Source organism: Nelumbo lutea, chromosome 6, assembly GCF_056320005.1.
Source record: "Nelumbo lutea isolate HS-2025 chromosome 6, American lotus-T2T, whole genome shotgun sequence".
NCBI classification, from domain to species: domain Eukaryota; kingdom Viridiplantae; phylum Streptophyta; class Magnoliopsida; order Proteales; family Nelumbonaceae; genus Nelumbo; species Nelumbo lutea.
Window position 1 is genome coordinate 44,880,851 of NC_142689.1, and position 24,279 is coordinate 44,905,129.

The window sequence follows — 24,279 nt, forward strand, 5'->3', positions numbered from 1 at the left end:
ATCAAGGGGCAAAGGTGGAGGATTTGACGCCATTGAGGGAAAAGAATTAATGTGTTTGTATGGTCGCTTGGACTAGTCTATGTCATTTAGATGTCATGATCCGAGGACCGAAGTCACCAGTTAACTATTCAAGTTGGGCATGTTATATTTTGGAGAACCCAATGTTTTGTCATTTATTGCGGGATGCTGGCCTCCTTCACTTCGTTGGTTGCTTTTTGGATCACCCTGGCAAGGAGGGGTGGGCTATGTGAAACCCCTTGTAGAGCACTGGTGTTTTCGTACGCACACCTTTGTAGGTGCATTTGGTGTTTTTTATATCACTATGGTCTGTGGAGGACGTTGCCATGATCTTAGCCCTTTCAATTGGTGGGTTGGTGTTTTCCCATCACTTATAGTTTACCGAGACCATCCCTACTAGTTTGTCTGACCTCTATATGGACTTAATGGAGGAAGTCCATGTTTTCAAGTCCCAAGTGAATGAGTTAACTGCCCGAGGGAAAATGCCATTAGAGGCATGGGTGGCTTAATAGTTTTAAGCCAATAGTATGGGCAACGTAATGGTTCGCAAGGGGATCAGTACGTCGTGTCCCATTTCATCTTTTTGAATATCCCGGACTATGGCCTACACATGGTGTTGTTTCCCCTTGTCATGCTTGCTGCTGGCGATCATTAGTTGCCGTTGACTTCATTGTTTTTTACGTTATTTGTTCAAGCAGATGGACAACAATATCCATCAGATAATGGATCCAAGTTATAAAAGGCGTTGCAACTATATCTTCTCTCCTTTTCTCTTCATGTATATATGTGAGCGTCTTCATGTATATATGTCGTGGCTTGGTGCCAAGAGGCTTAGGTAGTTTAGGGTTGCTGAGATCGAGCTGAAGTTGTTTTCTCTTGAAGAGTTCGTATGGAGACCTTAAGTTTGGTCCATTCGTAACTCTATGCCCTTTTGTATTGACATTGACATTCCTGAAGATGGTGACTAGTAGTGTGCTATAGAGGCGACACACCTTCTTGTTTGTGTGGCGCGTCTTGTACTATGGCCTGGTGTCATCGCCTATCTTGGCCGAGCTAGCAATGCATAGGTTGCGGCTTACCATCTTGACCTACTTCTCCATGATACTAATCGCATGTCATTTGTCTCATCGTAGGGAGTTTGTGATGTCAACCTCTCTGATGTTCCGGTTTTTCCTATTATTAGGCGATTAGTTAAAGGTTTGCAATCTTTGCAGCCCCCCGTCGAGGGGCAGGGAGCACTTGAGGAGCATCCCGAAAACTTGGAGGATGCGAAGGTGACCGGAAAGGATAATGTTGATGACTCTATGCATGTCCCCCCTATGAAAGAAGAAGAAGAAACTCCTGTGGGCCTACAGGAGCAGCCCCCCCAGTAATCCAGTGGGTCAAATTGAGGTCGGCCAAGAAGATCAATCGATGGTTAAGATGCCAGAGTGTCTGCCTCAGAGTTTGGTGGGAATGACTTGCTGCTCCGAAGAGCCAATCCCTGTATCAGAGCAATTCGCTGAGTAAGAGCAAGAACAGGGACCAACTGTCATTGTGCTTGAGTCAGTGCACGAGACTACGGCAGTGGTGGCTACTGATTGGAGGAGTCCTAAGAAGGCTAGATGTGTAGGTGATTAGATAGGATGGCTTCCTTGTAGTGGGTCAAGGGAACCTAGCAAGGATGTGAAAGAAAGAAAGAATCTATGGTCAACTAGAATAGGTCATGCAAAGGGAATGTCTTAAATTAGTGGAACTTTGTCGAAACTTAAAGAGCATTTAGAAAGTAAAAAAACTAAGATTGAGCTTGAAATTGGAAAACAAATACAATGTTTAAAGAAGCCTTGAAAACTTTTTTGGTGTTTGAGGAATTCGATTAAGATTTGAAAGAGCATTCCTGAAATTTGTTCAAGTTAGTGGAATGTTGACTTTTGCAATTGACTTGAAATTATGTGAGTTAAGATTTGATAAAGAGACTTAGAATCTCATGGTTTGATAATGGGCCTTTCCCTTATTGTGTTTTTAATGACTTGATAATTAGATATTGGATTTGATGCTATCTAGTACATTTGTTCTTTTCTCTCATTTTATTATTATTAATTTTTGGACCTAAGCAGTTAGTGGTGTAATTAAAAATACTCTTGAGTTTTAGATAAGATAAGGACTTAAAGGAAATTCCAGGAGCCATACCATGTTTGTAAACAAAAATCTTTTTGATGTTGTTCCCTAAGAGCAAGCTCATTGGGTCAAACATTTACATAGTTTGGAGAAGAGCAAGAAAAATATTTAAAGGATCATGAGAATGTCTTTTCGAAATTGGCTAAGGGAATATCCATCCCTACACCATATGTGTACCTACTTGACATCCCGGAGTTTTGAAAGAATGAAAGTCGAAGTGGCCTTTTGATGTTATTTCTTAAGAGCTACTCATAGGGCCAAACATCTACATGGCCTAATGTTCAGTTGAGGGAATGAAGCATCCTTTGATACTGGTCAAGGGAGGGTTAGACCCTTTACCATATACATCTACTAGATCCTCTTGGAGTTTGAATACTTTGAATGGGTCAAGGTGGAGTTTTGGTAGAGTTAGATACCTACTTAGCTAAGAGATGGTCACAGGATATAAGAAACCCCAAAAATAATGACATTTTGATGCTACTTCTTAGGAGCTAGGCTCATAGAGTCATGCATCCACTTAACCACAGGACAAATGATGAAATGGGTCAAAAATGGCCTTTCGGTGCTACTTCTCAAGAGCTGAGCTCATAGAGTCATGCATCTACTTAGCCTTGAGATAGAGATAGGATGAAGAATAGTAGAAGTCAGAATGGCCTTTTGATGCTACTTCCCAATAACTGAGATCATAGATTTATGCATCTACTTAGCCTTAAGAACAACAGTCTTGAGTGGCAAGATAGACTTCTCTAAGTATTTCAAATGCGAACTTTAGATTTGGAGAACTTAATGAATTTTGATCTTGATTTCAGATTTGATGGAGTTTTTAGACTTTGATCTTGGGCATAAGTGCAATGCATGGTTGGTGGGTACTATGTATGGGTACTATTTCCATCTAAGGTTCGTATGTATGGGTACTCTAAGTGCAATGCATGAAGTTGTTAGGGGAGTTCTAGACTCTAAGGTCCCAACAAGTTTGTTAGCCTTCAAACCTCCACCCATAGACAAATGAGCTTCTTTGGTTGGTGGCTAGTTTGAAGGTTTTGGTGGAGCCTTTAAGGACCAAAATCCAGGGGTACACACCTACTACCCTTCCTCTAACAGGTGAAATGGGATTCTAATTTTATTTACATGAATGTGTGTATGACTGTGAGTGTTCAAGCATACAAGAAAATTTAATAGAAAAGCAACCAAATAAAAAAACAAGAAGAGAATGCAGCCACATGTTTAAGTTTTCAAACAATCCTACAAGTTTCCAAGTGGCCACATTTGGGGATCTAGTAGAAGCTAGGTTCTCTCAATGCTTTAAAACAAAGAGAAGGAAAGAAACAATGAACAAATGCAATTTATTGCTACCCAAAACTAAGCTAATCATACTCAGTTATAGCAGAAGCAAAAAAACTATAAATTTTGAAAATTTGTCAAAGGAAAAAAAGGGGAAGGAAAAAAAAACCCAAAAGAAACAACAAAAAAAGGAAAAGGCCTGGCATCCAAAAATTGTACGTTTTTTTTTCTACTATACTAAAGGCTAGTCGCGACAAACATTCAGTGTGCTATGACAGGGGTTGCGATGAAATTGGGTTGCGATGAAGTTCTATGTTGCAATGAGGTTCTTAGTTGTGATGAGGTTCTGGGTTATGATAAAGATCTAGGTTGCGATGAGGTTCTGGGTTTTGATGAAATTGGATTGCAATGAAGTTCTAGGTTGCAATGAGGTTCTGGGTTACGATGAAGTTTTGGGTTGCCGTGAGGTTCTGGGTTGCGATGAAGTTTCTGGGTTGCGATGAGGTTCTGGGTTGCAATGAGGTTATGGGTTGTAAAGAAGTTGGGTTGTGATGAATTTCTGGGTTGCGATGAGGTTCTGGATTGCGATGAAGTTCTGGGTTGTGATGACGTTTTGGGTTGCGATGAAGTTCTGGGTTGCAATGAGGTTATGGGTTGTGATGAAGTTGGGTTGTGATGAAGTTCTGTGTTACAATGATGTTCTGGGTTGCAATGAGGTTCTGGGTTATGATCAAGTTCTAGGTTGTGATGAAGTTCTGGGTTGCGATGAAATTGGAAGAAAGTGCAATTTTGGACTTCTGGGCTACAATTTGATTGAAAGGAAATGTGATTTTGGACTTTAAGGCTATGACAGAGATGAAATGAGGCATGATTTTGAAGAAGAAATATTTTGGTTGAGACTTTGGTTGTGATTTGGCAAAAGGTATAGTTCTAGGTAATGTTTCAGGTGACGTTTTGTCTAGTGATGGTTTTGGGTGTACAAAGAGGTCACCCGTGCCAAAGAATGTCAAAATATGGTTTTGAATTGCGTTGGGAAGTTCTACCATGCCCAGCCTTCCTGATGTATGATTTTCAATCGCCAACCAACAAAAAAACAAACTAAGCTTTATAGCGCACAACAACTAAGCGCGAACTTGAACCAAAACGTCTCTCAAACTAAGTCCTTAAAAATATCCTCAGTAGAGTCACCAGTTGTGAGCTCCGGGAAGCTCATGGCCGACTCAAAAGAGTTGGAGTCACCACCCATTTTTTAGAGGAAATGGGCCCTCATTTTCATATTAGAAAAACTCGATTTGGGTCTTCGATAATGACTATTTTCCATGGGAAAGGCACACAACCAACAGATTTTAAGTCCCAAGGATTGGGAGAGGGAAGGTATTAGGCACCCTTCTCTCCAAGACCCTCGCCTCTCTGCCTTTACTCTTAGTCAAGAAGAAATTGCAAATGATGGTTCTCTAACATTTCGGAATCTCAAGCAACCTAGCAAAACTAAAGAATACTTACTTTTGTGTGTTTCTTAATGAGAGTTTTCCAGCAATTAGGGATGCGACAGAACAAAGTTTAGATGGGTTCTTAAGCTAGGGAGTGTTTCTGGTTGCAGCAACCTCCACTTAAAGGTGGAGGAGACGAATTTAGAATCTAATGTTCAGAGCACCTCCGGATTTTGTGTGAACAAGAGGCACATATGATCTGGAAGAAAGCTTTCTTCTCTCTCACTTTCTCTCTAGGACCCTCCGAATTTCTTCATCCATACTACTTATTAGGCTGCCTCACTTACGGAAATGTTCTTGCTCTCGGTCGTGGACTATTTTTCTTACTATACAGGGTCCCAAAGTATCCAGATATAGACTTTCTATCATTTGTGCTAGACTGGAAGTCGACATTAGTGTAGCCAACCATCTGTAGTGAACTACGATCGAAGACAAGACAATAGTCTTTAGTCCTCCATTGGCACTTTAGTATGTTTTTTCACTACAGTCCAATGCTCTTGTCCTGGGTAAAATTGGTATCCACTTACAACACTAACATCTTGAGCAATACCTGACCGAGTATACAACATAGCATACATGATACTTCCTACGACTAAGGCATAGGGAACCTCTCTCATTTCCTCTATTTACTCAAGGGTTTCAGACATTGGGAACCTTAACATAAGTAGATTAGGATAATCCAATTATCATAATCCCAAGATATAAGAGGCTTCTCCAATATCTTTCATGGAGAATTGTTGTGAAAGTTATACATTTATTGTAGTTAGCATTCCTACATCATTCCTAATGAGTAGAATACCGTCTATATATAGAATCATAGATGTAACCTTATCTCCTACTTTCATTTTGTAAACATAGGGCTCATCTAAATTCTACTTAAAATCAAATTGTTTGACTATTGAGTCAAATTGGATGATCCAGCTTCTAGAAGCATGGCCATAAGCAAGAAAGTCTTCTCATAATTGACTCATTTTTGAGTGTGCCATTTTGCTACAAGCCGAGCTTTATAGATCTCAACATTTCCATCATGGTCCTTCTTCCACTTGTAGATTCACTTACAAACGATTGCTTTCACCTCATAAAGTAGTCCCTGAATTCATCAAAGAGATACTCAGTTTTTCGATCTGATCGAAGGGTTTTGATCTATCTCCCCAACTATTTCTCGATTTCTTGTCTAAACTCCTTGAACTTTTCAAAAGATTCAAACTTATGTCTCATTAGGTATACGTAACCATACTGAGAATAATCATCAGTGAAATTTATGAAATAACAGTGTTGGTTCCATGTCCTAACACTCATTGGACCACATACATCAGTATGTATAAGGTCAAGTGTGTCTGTAGTTCTTTCAGACTTACCCGTAAATGGCCATTTTGCCATCTTTCCATAGAGGCAAGGCTCACAAGTTGGTATATCTTCCACAGTGAAAATCTAGAGGACTATCATTCACCAATTTTGTGATGCATGCCACAAGCATGTGGCATTATCTGTATCATGTGTTCTTTCTTTGGGGTGTGTTTCAATATGGTTCCGATCACATTTGTTTCTAAAAAATGATGGAGAACATAAAGACCATTCTTAAATTCCCCGTGAATAAGGAATTTGTTATTCAATTTAATTGTAATCTTATTACTAAACAAAATTAAATAACTATCCTTACACAACTTAGAAACTAAAATCAGATTTCTTCTAAGGTACATAAAGACAATCTTTTAATGTAACAATTTCTTCTCTAAAAATTAAATCTATTGACCATATAGTAGTAGCTACAACAATTGCAGTCATCCCCAAGTAAGGCACAACCTCCTCATCATTTAGCCTTTTACTTTCCTTGAACCCCTGCAAAGTGTTATATGCATGGATTTGCCCTAGAGTCAATACACCAAAATGAAAAACTGACCAATATATTGGTTTCTATGACAAGAGATTTGAAATTACATTCTTTGTTCTTGTGGGATTCTAGATACTGAGGATAATTCATCTTCCAGTACCCAGGTTGTTTGTAGAAGTGACATTCATTAGATAACTTGTCTCTCTTCTGCTTTTTTACTTTGCCTTCCTTTTTCTGAGGCCTCTTCTTACCCTTCCTTTTTTTCTTGCTAGATTTTTCACCTTCAACAAACATGACTACTAGGTTGTCCTTCTTAACATAATGAAGTTCGATGGCATATCCTGACCTAACCAATAAGGCTTCGACAATCTCAAATGCATCAACAAAAACCCTCAACAAACCCAAGGGTGGTAACATACTACAAAATGGGAGGCCAAAAACTATACACAAGAAGTGAACCAATAGGATTCACCACCATAAAATGGGAGGCCAAAAACTGCTAAATGCACCAAGGGCCTAAATAGTTTACAGGCACCGCACTCAACCCGCAGAGAGCCTACTAGCGTTACATTCAGTCAGACCTACCCATCAACACTCCTACTTTTGATTTATGCGTTGCAAAAACTAGAGAGGGCTATAATCAATAGAAATTTAAAATGCACTACACCAAAGTAAAAACCAAATAGTCTTTCATTACAATATCCGAGTATTTTACATGACATAAAGTTCATATACATCTCAGGCTGCATAGCATTCACTCCTCATACGGGCGATCTTTGCCAAACCCTGCCATGTGTTTCAACCTCTAACAATACCTTCTACTCTGCCTCGACACTATCTTACGTTGGCGAGCGCATTCATCGAGGAGGGAAACTAACTTTTCTGTGGCCTTCGAAAAATTCGATTCAACTACCTTAAGGCACTAGCGAACCTCTTTTAAAGATTGAGCGTTTGAGGGTTGAAGCTCTTTGTAACCAGCCTTCCAAAACACATGGGCAAGAAGAACAATCCGCTCCTCGATATGATCCATCTTGAAACCCAGAGTGGAAAATGACTCACAAGTCCTCAACCAAAAGGCAAACTCAGACCATGAAAGCTCATATATGGATTGGTCCATAATGCAATTCATCACCGCTGTATTGTGTTCAATGATGTCCTTATAACTACCGGAGGGATGTCACCAGGTGGCAACTAGTCCTTTTGTATGATCTAGCCGCGGTCTTCAACACAGAACTTGATACAAAATATTTCTCGTGTCTGCAAAGACCCTAAATAGAGATTGGATCTACGACAGCATAGCTGAGAGGCACGACCTCATGCTTTTCACAGTACTCTTTGAGTTCTCGTCGTACCAATGCAAGCTCCTCGTTAGGTGACAGAGCCACAAGCAGTGATGATGCTTCAGAACCCATAGGATTGCTTTTAGGCTGAGTCCCCAAGTCCACGGCCGCTACGTCTCCGCAAACTTCAAACTCCACATTGCCAGTAGGTGCAATATTCTCTTCATGAAGAAAGTTTGTTGTTGTAGCCTCGTGCACTTGCTCAGATGACATGATAGTTGGTCTCTGTAGCTGCTCTTCCTTAACGGACTGCCCTAATACAGGGACCGGCTCCTCGGCACTGAAAGTAATGCTCTCGAAACTCTAGGGAGATGCTTTGGCATCTTAACCGCCAGCTGATCTTCTTGACCGACTCCGGTTTGACCCATCGGATTATTGGGGGACCGCTCCTACAGACGCACAAGAGTTTCTTTCTCTTCTTGCATATAACGGACAGGAGCAAAGTCATCAATATTCTCCTTTCCATCAAGCCTCACGTACCCCAAGTCACTGGAACACTACCCATGGGCTCCCTGCCCCTCGATAGGGGGCTGCAACGATTGCAAATCTTCAACTAATCGTCTAATAATAGGCAAAACTAGAACGCCAAAGAGGTTGAAATTGCAAACTCCCTGCAATGAGGAAAATGACATGCGATTAGTATCATGGAATAAAACACACATTAAAGAATCTAATAAGTACCCATAACATACATACCTTTTCACCCACAAGTTCCTTAGATGGGACTAGTGGAGTTTCAACTCTGGGTTGAGCATCATCAGCCTCTACTTGCTTCAATACAAAATGTTGTAAATTCAACACAAGTCAATAACAGAATAGCAACAAATACAATAATCCAAACACATAACAAGGTTGTAGAATCTTACCAAATCAACATCCCCAGGCTCCTTCCTACGTTGACGGGGGGAGCCATCTTCTTCACTCGCCCACCGACGACTGGAACAAAGACAACCTTGGAAGAAGGAACCGGCACTGCAAACTGTAGTGACTCTATATCGAAAACCTCCCTTATCTCAGGGGTTGAGGCTAGAGGATCCTGTATGAACTCCTCAGGACATGCCCATGGCGAACTCCTACCTGGGCCCTCTTTAGCCCGAGATGACACAACGTCAGACTTGGCTTGACGAACCTCCCCTGGTACCAATGGCCACACAGAGAATGGCACCCATGCTGTTATTGACCTTTTAGGCATAGGAAGTCAATTGCCCTGACCCTCCTCAATAGCAAGACGCTTACCTTTCCGAACAGTGCCCACAAATTCACGCTCTTCAACCACTATCGATCTTGAAGCTGGCTAGGAAGGGGCATCTTCTTGCCTCTGATCCGCTACATGACCCAGAGGGGGAGCCATGACGTGCCGAGGACAGGGGTTAACAGCCTTGAATAATTGCATCCCGCCAAACAACGAATACAAGTAACCGCAATGCAAGGATCTGCAAGCTTCAACCCTTTTGAAATCGGCCAAAGGAAAATGCATCATGCCAGGAAAAGCTAAGTCATTTCGGTAACTCCAAAACACATCCTCGCCATCTGAACGCAAAAGTTGTGACCCTAAATCATCATATCCAAACTGGCGGAGTACCCTGTCAAGTCGATAGGCAATCACTTGAGCCTCCCTAGCATTATCCAAATATGCAATGACACCAGGCCAAAGAACAAGCCGTGCAACATGGGCAAGAGTATGATTAGCCTCGACAACGCACTGTTGATCAGCCCCCTCAGGCACATCCACCCCAATGAAGAACGACATGGAATGATGAATGAAGTGCACATAAGGTCTCCATACAAAACCCTCAAGCGACCACCGCTACAACTCGATCTCAACAACGCAAAATTGTTTAAGTCTTTTGGCACCAAGCCATCATTTTCCTCAGAAAACACCCAAAGATTTTCCTCAATCCCATCCCCCTCAAGGGTTGCAATAGTAACAGAGAAAGGAGACAGTCGACGAGGAGTAACACAAAGCGAAAATCGCTCACATTTAAACATGAAGAGAAAGGGAGAGAAGACATAGCTGCAGGCCGGCAACGCCGTCTGCAGCTTGGATCCATAATTGGTGACCACCGGCAGCGAGGGACCAAAACAACCCGCATACCGTAGTCAAAAACTCTGGGAAACAGAAAACGGGATGCAAGGTAAAGAATAAATGCTGCAAGATGACATTGCCCATCCCCCTTTCGAACCATAACATCACCCAAACCCTTTCCCTTGTACCAATACACTATCCATGCCTCCAAAGGCATCTTTCCATGAGCAGCTGATTTGTCTACCTGGGACTAAAAACTGCTGATCTCCTCCATTAATTCAGCATGCGAGACAGAAAAATTCATAGGAATCGACTCCGCGAACTGCAAATGACAAGCAAAGACTGCACCCCTTACTAGAAGGACCAAGAGAGTGGTGACGTCTTTGATAGTGATGCCGAACCCGCTAGAAGCTCCTTCGAAGGTGTGAATCCAACATCACCTATGTAAATGACCCCCTCCTTGCCGGGAAGATCCATAAAATAGTCAACAAATCGAAGAAGACCGTAATCACGAAACAAGCGGTAGAACATGGGTTTATCCAGAATGAAATGGCCCGAGTCAGAATAGTTGACAGGCGACCTCGACCCATCAGTTATAGCCTATAGGCTCATGGCAACGGAACGACATAGAAGGCTCCACGCGACCATACAAACACATCAACTCTCTCCCTCCATGGTATCGAATTTGCCGTTGCTACTCCTTGCCAATGGAATAGGGGGCCAAAAACCTTTCCCACCATCGGCCATACTCACCGCCTCACGCTCGGAAAGCATTTTGGCAGTGTCCACTTCTCGTACAAAATTAACAAAGGGACACTCATACTTCTTTTAAGCATGGGGATCCATTACAAAGTGTAGACAACAAAAGAAAATAAAAAAGGGACAGAAGTCATAAAGTGTAACACACACGAACGGGGGTACAAAAGTCTTAGAAGAGGAAGACAAATAGGAAGCACAAGCGATTCACAGCCGCTATCCCTTTAGAGAGGCTTCGCACGAGTCTAGAATTCCAAATGACACCGGGGAAGATGAAAGGAAATGATTACCTTTCCCCTGTTATTAGCTGAAAAAATATGCCAAGGGAAATTACAAACATACCTCAGAAAGGCGGGACAATCAGCAAATTAATTCAAAAAGACTGCCACCTCAGCAACCGCCACATAAGATAAATCTACTTAATCTCCAAGCCACATGCATCTCTGCAGCGCATTAACGCGAGACGACAGTTATGAGAACGACATGATGAATGCCATGTCAACTGTACATAACGGCTTCCCCACCAATCCAACTAATAAACGGATGCAAGAAGCCACTTCACCCAAACGAACCACCACAGCTTCATGTATTTCCCGATGGACATGCCAAAGACAGGGGTACTGAAAATCAAAACCACCACTTTAGTTGTCTTCGGAAAAGCATTGCCCTATCGTGAAACAGGGGAGCCAAATTTCAAAATGGACATACTCCCTTTCACCAAAGGGGGGCTGGATACTCAAATCGAGCCATTACAGTTATTTTTCTACAAGTCACTCTTTGTTGATTTGCAGGGGGGCTGAGAACTTCACCAACCAATTCAACACACATATGCCACTCAACAGAAAGCAACTTGTATAAAGGCAAGGGGGCTGAATCATAGAGGGAACGAAAAGGTATCCCAAAAAATGATCCCAAACCCCATCGAAATAACACTAATAAGTCGAAGGCAAGAATTCTTATTGACAAGTTCACACTTATCAATAAGTAGGGGGGCTAATAACCTACCCAAATTAAATTTTTATGCACAAAGCCCACTACACATCCCATGAAGAACAAAAATAATTACCAAACCCAACGCTTCTAGTGCAAAGAGCTGAGGTGCCACAGCACCTACAATTTCCCACTTTAATCACCCTATCACAGACCTCCAAAGTGAACCCAACGACAAAAATACTTATCAGTAAGCTCCCACTTACCAATAAGCAGGGGGCTAATGTAGGTACATAGTGGTCATTTAAAGTATCAGAGCAAAAAAGGCATTAAACTAGTCCAACACGAATGTCTGCGATGAATCCAAAACTCATCGCATGTCTACAATGAGCTTTAGACCCGCACAAACTTGCAAGGAGCTTAAAGATACTGCACAACTGCGATAAGTACAAGCTCATCACAAATCAGAAGTAACTAAAAGAAATACACACATCATTAAACAATGCACGTGACAGGACACCTTGTAGGCTTAAGAAGGACACGTGAGACAAACAATGACATCATCTACGCCACGTCAGTTTAGGAAAGCCACGAAAGGAAGTAGCACACATATATTATGAGAAACCGTAGTAGTGCTCTGTAACAACTAAATCAAACGCTTTTGGATCCTTCCTTTTGGGGCCTCTAGATTTATCCCCATAAATAGGGGTCCAACTCATAATGAAAGATTCATTCTATCCCCCTCTTTTCCCTAGCCTTTAGCCTGCCTCCTATACCCAGACTTCCTTTGTCTTTCAAGGAGACCCTTGTGTGTAGCCTAACCACCTTACTCACACCTTGGGTTGTCGGGGCCTTCCTGGAGTTGCCAGGGTATGTAAAATTGCGCCTAGGGTTGCCAGGGTATGTGAGATTGCCCCTAGGGTTGTCAGGGTATGTAAGGTCGTGTCATGCTTTTCCTTCAAAATTTTAGTGTTACAATTTACATCACTAACCATGATATGATTTTAACCTGTGACCATTCACAGTCTCATCTTCTTCATTTGTATCTACAGTCTTCAGTACATAACATCTAGTTGGATGAGCTTCATGGATTATGTATGGTCCGACCTAGTTAGGTGCAAATTTTCTAACGGATTTACCCTATCTGACATGGAGTGCTATTTTTAGTACCTTGTTGCCCTTTTTGAATTTTCTAGGCTTTACTAGTTTATTGAAGTTTAAAGCCATGATTTGTTTGTATTTGATATGTTTCTACAATGACTTCTCTTTTCCTTCTTCTATGCATTCTAATTTGTCGTTGAGCAATTAATCCATCTCTTCTATTCGAAACTTCATTACCATTATGGTAGGCTACCCAGGTAGACACTTTCTGTATCTCTACCAGTAGAACAACTTCCCGGCCGTATACCAAGGAGTAGGGTGTTGCCTATGTGCTTTTTCTAGTTGTTGTGTGATAAGCCCAAAGTGTTTTAGACAACTTTTTTTATCAATCCTTTTGGTTTACAGCTACCATCGTACTCAGCATCTTTAACAAGGTCTTATTGGTTACCCCTGCTTGCCCATTCCCTTGTGGATAATAAGTTATTAGTGTGCCTAGTCTTGCCCCATATTGTCCCAACAGTTCTTGGACTTCTTGACTCTTTATGGATAACCTATTATCTGTCAATCCTTATGGGGACCCCAAACTAGTGGACTATGTGTTGTCTAAGAAAGTTTACAATGTTTTCTGCACAAATTCTTCTTAGAGGTATGGCCTCTGCCCATTTGGTGAAATAGCCTATGGCTACTATGATGAAACAGTATCCCCGGGAAGGTAGGTGTATTTTTCCTATAAGACGGTCCCCCCACGTGTGGAAAGGCCATGGTGTAATTATGGGGTGGAGGTTATTGTCTAGATGGTGTATCTTTTCTACATGTACTTGGCATTTGTAGCACCTTCGTACATGCTTTTGGGTGTCTTCCAACATTGTAGGCCAGTAGAAGCCTAAGTGTAAGATGTGGTTATGTAGGGTTTGTTGTCCCTGGTGTAGGTCTGGTTCAGAGTTGTGAGTTGCATTTAATGCTTCTTCTATTTCCTCACCGGCTAGGCATCACAAAGGTTCCTCGGTGTAGGACTTTCTATATAACACTCCATTGTGAAGGTAGAACCTTTTGGCCTTTGCTAATAGTTTTCTTTTCATAACTAGGTCGGCAGATGTGGTGTTGTTCTCAATATATTCTACGTACATGGTCCTCCAAGTCGCTTTACCAACTATAAGGCATTCATTTTTATTTGCTTTTGGGATGCACTTTTCATAGTCATTCTGGATCTTGGCAGCATCTGTTTTTATCTTTGGCCAATAGTACCCAAACCTTTGCAGTCTTTTTATACAGTGTGCTGGTTATATCTCCATAGTAGGTTTTGTGGGTTTTGTTCAAGATCACTTTACAATGTGCTGGTTATATCTCTAAAGTAGGTTTTGTGGGTTTTGTTTAAGATCACTTTTGCCTCTTTGAGCTCTAAGCATCTTGTCCTAACTTCATATGCCAATCTATGGTATACCCTGTGCACCAGTTGGAACCTTAATAGTGTCTTTCCGTCTTGAATCACCTTTGTTGGGTTATTTAGCTTAACGTCGTATCTCCAATCATCTGTTGTTATGTCATCCTTATTTCTACCAAGTGTCCCAAACTTTCTGTTAATGGTTTATAATGCATTTCAATGGTAATGTTGATTGGTGTTTTACTCAGCTGTAGATTACATCCAAGTCCCTGGTTAATCTTTGGATCAATGTCCTATACAGGAAGATTGTCAATTCCTTAACTGTGGGGCTGTCATCCATCTGTCCGATCACCAATATAGAATCTCCTACCACTTTGACTTTCTTTGCTCCAAAGCCCCTTGCAACCTTCAAGCCTAATACTAATGCCTCATACACAGCTATGTTATGTGAACAAGGGAACTACAATTTAAAGGAATAGGCCGATGTGTCTCTAGCAGGGAAAGTTAGTGTGACTCTGGCTCTGGTTGAGGTGCTAGTACTTCTTCCATCAAAGGTCAAGGTCCACTCCTCTGTTAAACAGTGTATGCCCTTAGCTCTAATTAGATTGATGTACAAATACATTTACTGTAAATGAATAAAAGTGCATTTTTGTTTCATGTTGTTATTGGTATGTTTCTGTGAATTTATCCCTTAAAATGGAAACTTATGAGACTCATTTTAGTTTAGAATGCTCTCAGCTGTTGGATTGACTTGGGGAGTTTATTCTGCCAACGCTGACATTGATGTGCTGCCAAAGAAGTTAGGGCACCTTGTCTCAACTTCTAGGATTAGACCCAAAGCACATGTAGTGTGTGTTTGATTAAAGTACTGGATCCGAACCATTTTCCAATTATGCCCTAGACCTTGGAGATTGGTGGGCAAAACTAGATAGTTACACATAACCCCTAAGCTTGATTATGATACTCTATTGGGTGTTAGATTGGGTTGTCTTTGATGTGCCAATCAGCGAGATCCTTTGTGGGTCAAAACCTAGATATTTTGGGGTAGTTTGAGAATTCATTTAAGTGGGTGATCATAGTGATAGGATCGGCCCCTTTGTTAGATAAAGTGAATGATCAAGACTGCACTCTCTCTGATGGAAACCTAAATTTCCAGCCATGGATTTTAATCGTATTTGAGATTTGGTTTTGCAAGATATATTTATATATTATGTTTGAAGAAAAATATTTGCAAAATGTTTTAATTCCCGGGATCCATCCGAGCAAAGAGTGTGACACTGCACCTTGCAGTCAGGAGAGAGGTCCTTCCCTGTCGAGTAGTGTTTGATCATTGTGGGCTGAGAGGTTAAGTGTAAGAGATCCTTAAGGGTTGATTACCTGATTGGCTATATCTCACTTAAGTCCATTATCCTTGGGTCTTCATAGGATGGTTGGATTCAATGATCATTTAATTGTAAATGTTGGGTCCATTTGAGCCCATAATGATGAACTCAGGGGTTCACTGCATTTGGTAGTGAATTCATCCCGGCCTTCTCACAAAGTCTGGGTTGAACCCATGTGGGCTTATGTGAGGTCATTGTTGGGTCCCATGCCATACAAATCAAACTTAAATAAGCTAGCAACACTCTTGGGTCATGAGCCTTATTGCTAATGGGACTAAAGGCCATGATTAATATGATTAATAAAGATGTCACATGACTATTTAAGCATTCATGACTGATTAATCAAGATGTCACATTAATGTGATTAAGCAATTATGTGACATGGGTGAATATGGGTTTGAATATGGGTATGGAGCACCCATTCTCTTAAGAGGATACGATCTATCTCTTGATAGAGTCGAGATCCAAATAAATATTTGCATTAAAATCCTAATTCAATTAGGAATGATGCTCCATAAAGATAAAAGAAAGAGAGGGGGAACTGCTTCAAATCACTCTATAATTCAGCATTCTCTCTTGTCCTCTTGCCGCTCAGAAACCCTAGTTCAATCTCTGATTTTGGGACTGATCTTGATCAATTCTTTCTCTACTTTTTGCAAGAAAAATAAAAAGAAAATTCATTCTCACCTCCCCAGTTTGATCCAAGTTGTTGGATTGTAGTCTTGCTGAAAACTACATTGTTGAACTGCCTTCAACTTCAAGCCGTGCCATCTTTAGTGGAAGCTGGTATTAAGCTTTGATTTAGGCGTGAACTACTACCTTGAAAACTTCATTTGTGGAATTCGTATCATGTATACATCTCCCTCTTGTTTGGTTTCAAATTTGATCCAAATTCAATGCAAGATAGATTCTAGAAAAATGCAGTTTTTCAAAAATCAGGGAATTCGATTCCTAGAAGGTTAAGAAAATTTTTGAATTTTTGCCAGCCATCTTGCTGGGTTCATCCATTCATATGATGGATCCTAGCCTTCCTTCCATGGTATCAAAGACAAAGTTTCAGTCTTGAACCGAACCATATCAGATTTGAAACCCAGACTCAAATCGGCAAAAACTAGTTTATCCGATTTGAGCAGTTAACAGTTTTTCTAAGAAATCGGTTCTCAGATTTGGGCGTATTGATCTGAAATTTTTATTATTATATTCTGATATAATTTAGAATTGTTCTACTGTGATTTCTTGATTTATTAGGCTGATTGTGTGATGGGGATCGAATTCTTGCAGGGTTGTAGTTTATCCATATCAAATTTGGACCATCACACTTTTAGCCCTAGCTTATTATTTGTTGTTTTTATCTACTGTCTTGATTGTGAATCTTGTCGGAGAATTTTAGATCATTAATTTTGTGAATTTATGCATGTTTTGGACACCATACCCTAGGCCAATTTGACCTAGATTTGGTCCAAATTAGTTGGGTTGAACCTATGGTTCTAGGGTCTGATCACAGCCTCTTTTAGGTCATGTTTAAAGTTGATCAAAATCAAATTTGGGCCAGGGGATTGATGGCCCATTACATGGACCAATTCGGCCTTCACATGGAAACCCCTTTTAAGTTAGGTCAAAGAAAAACCAACCCATTTCAGCATGAACTGCTATATGGGCCGAACTTCTTTTTGCAGTTTAGCCCATATACCAACACAAAATTATTATATAATTTTGGTTCATTAATGGACTGATTATGTGTTAACCTAATTGGATATGGGTTTTACAAGTTTTGAATTGATTTGGATCAATTTGTGTGTATGCTTGTGATGTGTTGAATGAATGTGATTCGTTCATGGGCCATAAGTGCTTGGCCCATGTTTAAATTTATGTAGCTCTCTGTGAACATCATAGCTGAAAGCACATCATTGCCATGATGCCCATAGATCATTGCATGATCTCCCTTTTTGATGGGCCCCTTATCAGTTTCCCTCCCAAGAGGAACCCCGCGGGAACCCTAGCCCATTATGGGCCCATTCAAATATGACTTTATGAAAGTCAGTGGGAGCCACTATGGTATCACCTAAACCAGACCTTGGAACTATTTTTCACGTTCCCTCTAGATTAATATAAGTGCAAAGATATAGGGATTATCATAGGATGAATTCTCTAAAGGCCTTCTGTCATTAGCATGAAAATTGGCCTATTTGTAGGCTACCCTAAGGGATCTTTGTAGGGTATCTTTTCTATGACCCAAGAGAACAAAAGTTGTTTGTTAGTCAAAATGCCTAATTTTTGGAAGAATACTATATCCTGAACAACCATCATCAGGAAATTGTTCTTGATGTAAGGGCTCAGGAGTAGTTGGAGATAACCCATAGGTTCCAAATAACACCCAACTTAGAAGATCTATCCGAGGGTCTAGATCTCCAGTTCGTTACGGCTATGATCAAGAAAGTTACTTGATGGAAGTTACGAACAGTGGGGAAGATCCCATAACTTATACAAAAGTTATGTTGGACATAGACTCCCTTAAGTGAGTAGATGCCATGAAAGTTGAGATGAACTCAATGAAAACCAACGAACTCTGGACTCCCGTAGACCTGCCCCCTAAGCTGAAAGCAATTGGTTGCAAATGAATCTACAAGAGGAAGAAGGGCCCTAATCGAAATGTTGAGACCTATAAAGGTTGGCTTATAGTGAAAGTGTACATTCAGAAAGGAGTCGATTATGAGAAAACCTCTTATATCTTGGGACTTTGACTCTATAGAGATAGATTGAAAAGGATAATAGAATTATCCCAATCTACTTACATTCACAAGATTGTATACAAGTTGTAGACACCCCATTTTTGCGCTCTTCAGTCTTTCTACAACACTTTGATCTTCAAGCATGTTTTAGCTAACATTGTAGTCGACCGGGAGGTATTTTTGGAATTTTATAAAAGTTGGGGCCTCAAGGATCCAAATCCATAGGTACGTAGAGACCGAAAAATTAAACCTAGTGACACCAATATCACCCAAATATGACATTGTTCTTCATCTTTAGACCCAAAGCTGGAACTGATTCTGATCGTCCGATCAGAGTCATTTTGACCCTAAACCACATTTCACACCAAATCAGAAATCCAAAACTATAGGTACATAGATCATATAAATCCAAATCCAACGACACCAAGATCACCCAAATCCAACACCGTTTACCCCTTCATCCTAAGACCCAAAGCCGGAATCGATTTTGATCATCCGATCGGAATCATTTTGATCATAATCTTCATTTCACATCAAATCCAAAATATGAGACCATAGGTATGTAGAGCCTAAAAATCCAAATCCAACGACACCAAGATCACCAAAATCCAACACCTCTTACCCCTTCATCTCAAGACCCGAAATCGGAACTGATTCCGATCGTCTGATCGGGATCATCTCTGATCCTAAGTCCTAGCCCCCATAAAATCTGAAATCCAACCTTATAGATGGATATAGCTTGAAATTCTGAGTCCAACAATACCAAGATCATCCAATTCCGTCACCATTAGCCCCTCCATCTTGAGACCCAAAGCTAGACTCGATCTGGACCCTCCATTTAGAATCCTCTTTACATTAACTTCGAACCTAGGGCATTCCACGACCCAAACTTCATCTCAGCCTTTAGAAACATCTTAAAAATCTAAGATTTAACCAACTATGGCTTCCAATCAATCAAGCCAATCACCTAAACTTGGAATGTCCAGTTTAGGTAAATTGGTGAAATCTTTCACTCTTTGTCTTGATTGATTGAGAGAATTCCTCACAAAGCTGTCTTGACATCCCATTCTCTCAATCAATCTCCCTCCAAAATCATTCAAACATCAGCCATTGATCTCCCTTATCTTCCATCTCAGCCCTCCATTCTCCTCTCAAAAAAATCTATAAATACCACCCCTTTCTCACATCCAAAACACACAAGAAAAGCCTAGAGAGATGATCCTACACTCACTAGCCTAGAGAATACCCCTTTCATGCCCCAAACAGCTCCAAGCTTCCCTAACCCACGTCCAAAACTCACTCCCCACCTCCTCTTACGTCCCTAGGATCCCTTCATAATAGTATCAGTCCAAGAAACCCTACGTCGCACAAACTGTCAAGGAAGAAAGCATGAAGCATGTTTGAAACAACGGCACCACATACTTTTAGTGGATCATCTAAATAATTTGGGAAATATTCTTCATAACCTATAGCACTCAAGAGGCATGGTAAACAACTGAAGTTAAAAGCTGATACACATTAAAGATAATGGCGATTGGACCAAGCAATGCGCATGGAGTTCTTCCTTTCCTTTGCCATTCCAGATATGTTCACTTCTTTAAATTTTCTTGATTACATTAGTTGTTTTCTAGACAATTTCTGTTCTCAGTTTTCTTCTTGGAAGTAGTTTAGTAGAATTAGCATATTAGCTGTGCAAAGACAATAATCTCACGGATTGCATCGGATTTCCCACACTCTTCTTTATCCGTTTCTTTTATAACTTCTATTTTGTCTTATAGCTATATACCAATTTTCAAATTCGATGGTTGTGTGCATGCATTCATTTTCTTTGTTTTAATCATGTAAACGACTTTAGAATTTTAACACATCAATCCTTAGCATCGGCGTTCGGCATCAGCATCACTTCACTTTCTTTTCTTTTACACTTAGCATTGAACATGTTTTAACCGAAATCTCATCTCCCGTTTTCTGTTTTAAATTTTAGAGTGAAGGTCCAAGTTTATTTAATTATTTAGTTATTTAGCTTGTTTCAATGGACTTCCAATCCCACCCTTCCAATCTGTCCGTTTTTTTTCTAATTCTTTTTATTTTTAGTTTCTTTTTCTTTTTTCTTTCTTCCTTTGTCCTCTTAGTTCAGCAAGCATTGCGGTTATTCCTTTTTTTTTCCAAAACTCATTGCATAGTTGCCCCTATCAACGTTTACGTTTTCAGCATGTAATTGGTTTGATGTGAGTGGACTCCAAATCCTCGTCTAGGCTTTTACTTAAACGCCTAATCCATTGCTCGTGTACTTTCTCCTCCCTTAGTCCATTGTACTAGTTGGTTCAGTCCTTTCACCTTCACATTATCACATTATCTAGGGTCTTGAGTAGTTATTATTTAACCCCTCATGCCAATAAACGTCGCAGCTAGTATATGCTTTAGTAGTTTAAGTTGTAGATTTCTTCATTCCCCATGCATAAACATTTGATTAGGTAGGAACTCCTAGTATCTGTCAAAATCATTTAGCTTTTTCATGGTTTAATTGTCCATTGGTTTTTCAGTTAGCAATCCATTCAGCAGATAAGTATCCCCCCCCCCCCAAGTGTTTATTGTTGCTTTTTCTAGTCTTGCATTCTAGAGTACATTTGCATTGTTTGCCACTATATTTCATTAATTTCTATTTTCTCACTTCCTTGTAGTCATAGCTAACATACTTTAATCATTAAATCAGTTTCCCTTCTCTTGATTTTTTTAATAACTTATGCTCCCTGGTGCTTTTTCTTGTTTACGTTTTCTTAGTTCCAATGTGTGTTTTCTTTTAATTGTCCAAGATTATAAAATTTTCCTTGGAACATTGGTGAACTAGAGGCCGGTTCAACCGGGCATGTGTGGGGTGCCTAACACCTTCCCGCATCGTACCTTGGTCCCCGAACCCTAAGAATCTCATCCCCATTGAGCAACGAGTCACCAAGAAAACAAAATGTTTTTCTTGAAAAAAAAATCTGGGTTTTCCTAAATTCTCAATTCCAAAAATTTAGGTGGCAACTCCAAAATCCATACTGTGTCCCTCCCTCCGGGTCAGGAAGCCACACAAGTACAAAATGAAGAATTCCAAGAAGGGATTTGTTTCTTTTAGGCACGAAATCACTCTCTTAAAGGGTATGTCACTTAAGACCCATGAGGAGATCGAGGGCATGAGAAAGGTTCCCTATGCCTCAGTTGTAGGGAGCAACATGTATTTCGTGTTGTGCACTCGGCTAGACATTGCTCAGGCAATGAATGTGGTAAGTAGATACCAGTCAAATCTAGGATGGGAGCATTGGACTGCTGTGAAAAACATACTAAGATACTTACGGATGACTAAAAACTTGTCTTGTATTCGATGGTAGTTCACTACAGATGATTGGGTATACTAATGCCGACTTCTAGTCCGACCTAGATGATTGAAAGCCTACAACTAGTTACATCTTCACAATGGGGTCCTGTGCAGTTAGCCGGAAAAACAGCAAACAATGATCCACAATAGATTCCACGACCGAAGCTGAATACATTGCCGCAAGTGAAGCTGCAAAGGAAGTAGTGTGGATGAAGAAATTCATCCGTGAATTAGAATTATTGCATCCAACACCCACACATCCCATTGTTGTGAGACAACACTAGAACCATTGCTCAGGCTAAGGTGACAAAAACCCAATCGAAGTCCAAGCACATCGAGAGAAACTATCACATACTTCGAAAGATTGTTGGTAAAGGGGACATCCAGATTTCAAAAGTAGCATCAGTAAAAAATGTAGTAGATTCATTGACTAAGCCACTGATAGAGAAAGTGTTTGAGAAACACATATATAGTATGGGACTGAGGCTTGTACCCGGTTGAACCTAAATGCAAGTGGGAGTCATTAAACAGTGTATGCCCTTATCTCCAATCAAATTGATGTACAAAGACATTTATTGTGAATGAATAAAAGTGCATTATTGTTTCATGTCGTTATTGGTATGTTTTTGTGAATTTTCTCTTTAAATTGGACACTTATGAGACTCGTGTTAGTTTAGAATGTTCTTAGACATTGGATAGACTTAGGGAGTTTATTTTGCCAAGGCAGACACTGATGTGGCCAAAGAAGTTGGGGCAGCTTGTCTCAACTGCTTGGGTTAAAAACAAAGCACATGTAGTGTATGTTTGATTGAAGCACTAAACCCGGACTATTTTTCAGCTATGCCTTGGACCTTGGAGACTGATGAGCAAAAGTAGAAAGTTACACATAACCCCTAGATTTAATTATGGTACTCCACTAGGTGTCAGATTGGGCTGTATTTGATATGCCAATCAGTGAGATCCTTTGTGGGTCAAAACTTGGGTATGTTGGGGCAATCTGAGAATTCACTTAAGTGGATGATCATAGTAATAGGATCAGCCCCTTTGTCGGATAAAGTGAATTATCAAGACTGCACTCTCTCTGATGGAAACCTAAACTGCTGGCAGTGGATTTCAACTATCTTTGATATTAGGTTTTGCAAAATATATTTATATGATATGATATGTTATAGATATATTATGTTTGAAGAAAAATGTTTTCAAAAGGTTTTAAATCTCAGGATCCATCTGAGTAAAGAGTGTGAGACTACACCTTGCAATCAGGGGAGAGGTCCTTCCCGTTAGGTAGTGTTTCATCATTGTAGGCTGAGAGGTTAAGTTTATAAGACCATTAAGAGCTGATTACCTGATGGATGCCTATAGGTTGAGTTAATACGGGATGAAGCTTGCTATGTTTTTTATTATTTACTATTATTTTTAAATTTGTTATTTGTTGGATGCCTATAGGTTGAGTTTGTACGGGTTTTACCTTTTTTGTTGCGGCATTTGAATTTGTGATTTAATGAAAACCTATAATTTTTTTTGGATTGAATTTTCTATTTGATTCAAATGTTTGATGGAAATGTACTAAGTTAATTTGGATTTTGGTTTTTTATTTGATTTTTTTACAGGTCTTGATTTTGATTTAAATATTTGATGGACTTTGAATTTTGGTACAAGTTTTGATTTTCGGAATTAGTTATTTGGTTTGAATTTTTGTGGGTTTTAGTTATTTGATTTAAAAGTACTTTGGATTTTGATTTAAATTTTGTGTTTGATTTCCGAAAGTGGTTATATGATTTGTATATCTGATGGATTTTGACCTTTGGTTTGGATTTTTATGGGTTTTGATTTTTGAAATTTATTTGATTTGAATATTTGATGGATTTTGACTCTTGATTTGAATTTTTATGGGTTTTGATTAGTTGTTTGATTTATGGATTTTGATTTTTTTATCTGTTTTTACAAGTGAAGTTATTTAAAATATTTGATGCAAGTTTACTAATTTTCATTTTTTTATTTGAGTTTTTATAGGTAAAATATTTGATGGATTTTGACTCCAGATATAGAGGATAATTCCTCTTCTAGTGCTCAGTTTGTTTGTAGAAGTGACATTCATTTGATGACCGATATCTCTTTCGCTTTTTCAATTTGCCTCCCTTTCTTTGAGGCCTCTTCTTACCCTTCCTTTTATTCTTGCCAAATTTGCCACCTTCAATAAGTATAGTTACTAACTTATCCTTCTTGATCAGTTCTTCAACTCTTTGCAACATATTGCTGAGCTCTTATGAGCTAACTTTTAAGTTATTCATGTTGTAGTTCATGACAAACTAATTGAAGGATGAGGGTAGAGAGTTCAAGATGTCATCAATCTTAGTGTCATCGTCAAGTTGGGAGATAAGAGCCTCCAATTCATTTATGTAACTTATCATCCGCATGACATGGTTATGAACTAGTCTTTAGATTATCTAGGATATCTTTGTAGATATTAATTTTGTCAAATGGTTTCTAGATAGAATT

The 24,279-nt window shown here is 39.8% G+C and overlaps 1 long non-coding RNA gene across 1 annotated transcript; it reads right to left on the reverse strand.

The window, feature by feature from the left end:
• Positions 1-7,449: 7,449 nt before the first annotated feature.
• On the reverse strand, positions 7,450-10,941 carry LOC148848809 (uncharacterized). The gene is made up of 3 exons (XR_016100569.1): positions 8,984-10,941; positions 8,814-8,888; positions 7,450-8,728 (listed from the first exon to the last, which is right to left on the reverse strand). It is a non-coding gene; the product is annotated as an uncharacterized LOC148848809 (long non-coding RNA).
• Positions 10,942-24,279: the final 13,338 nt, after the last annotated feature.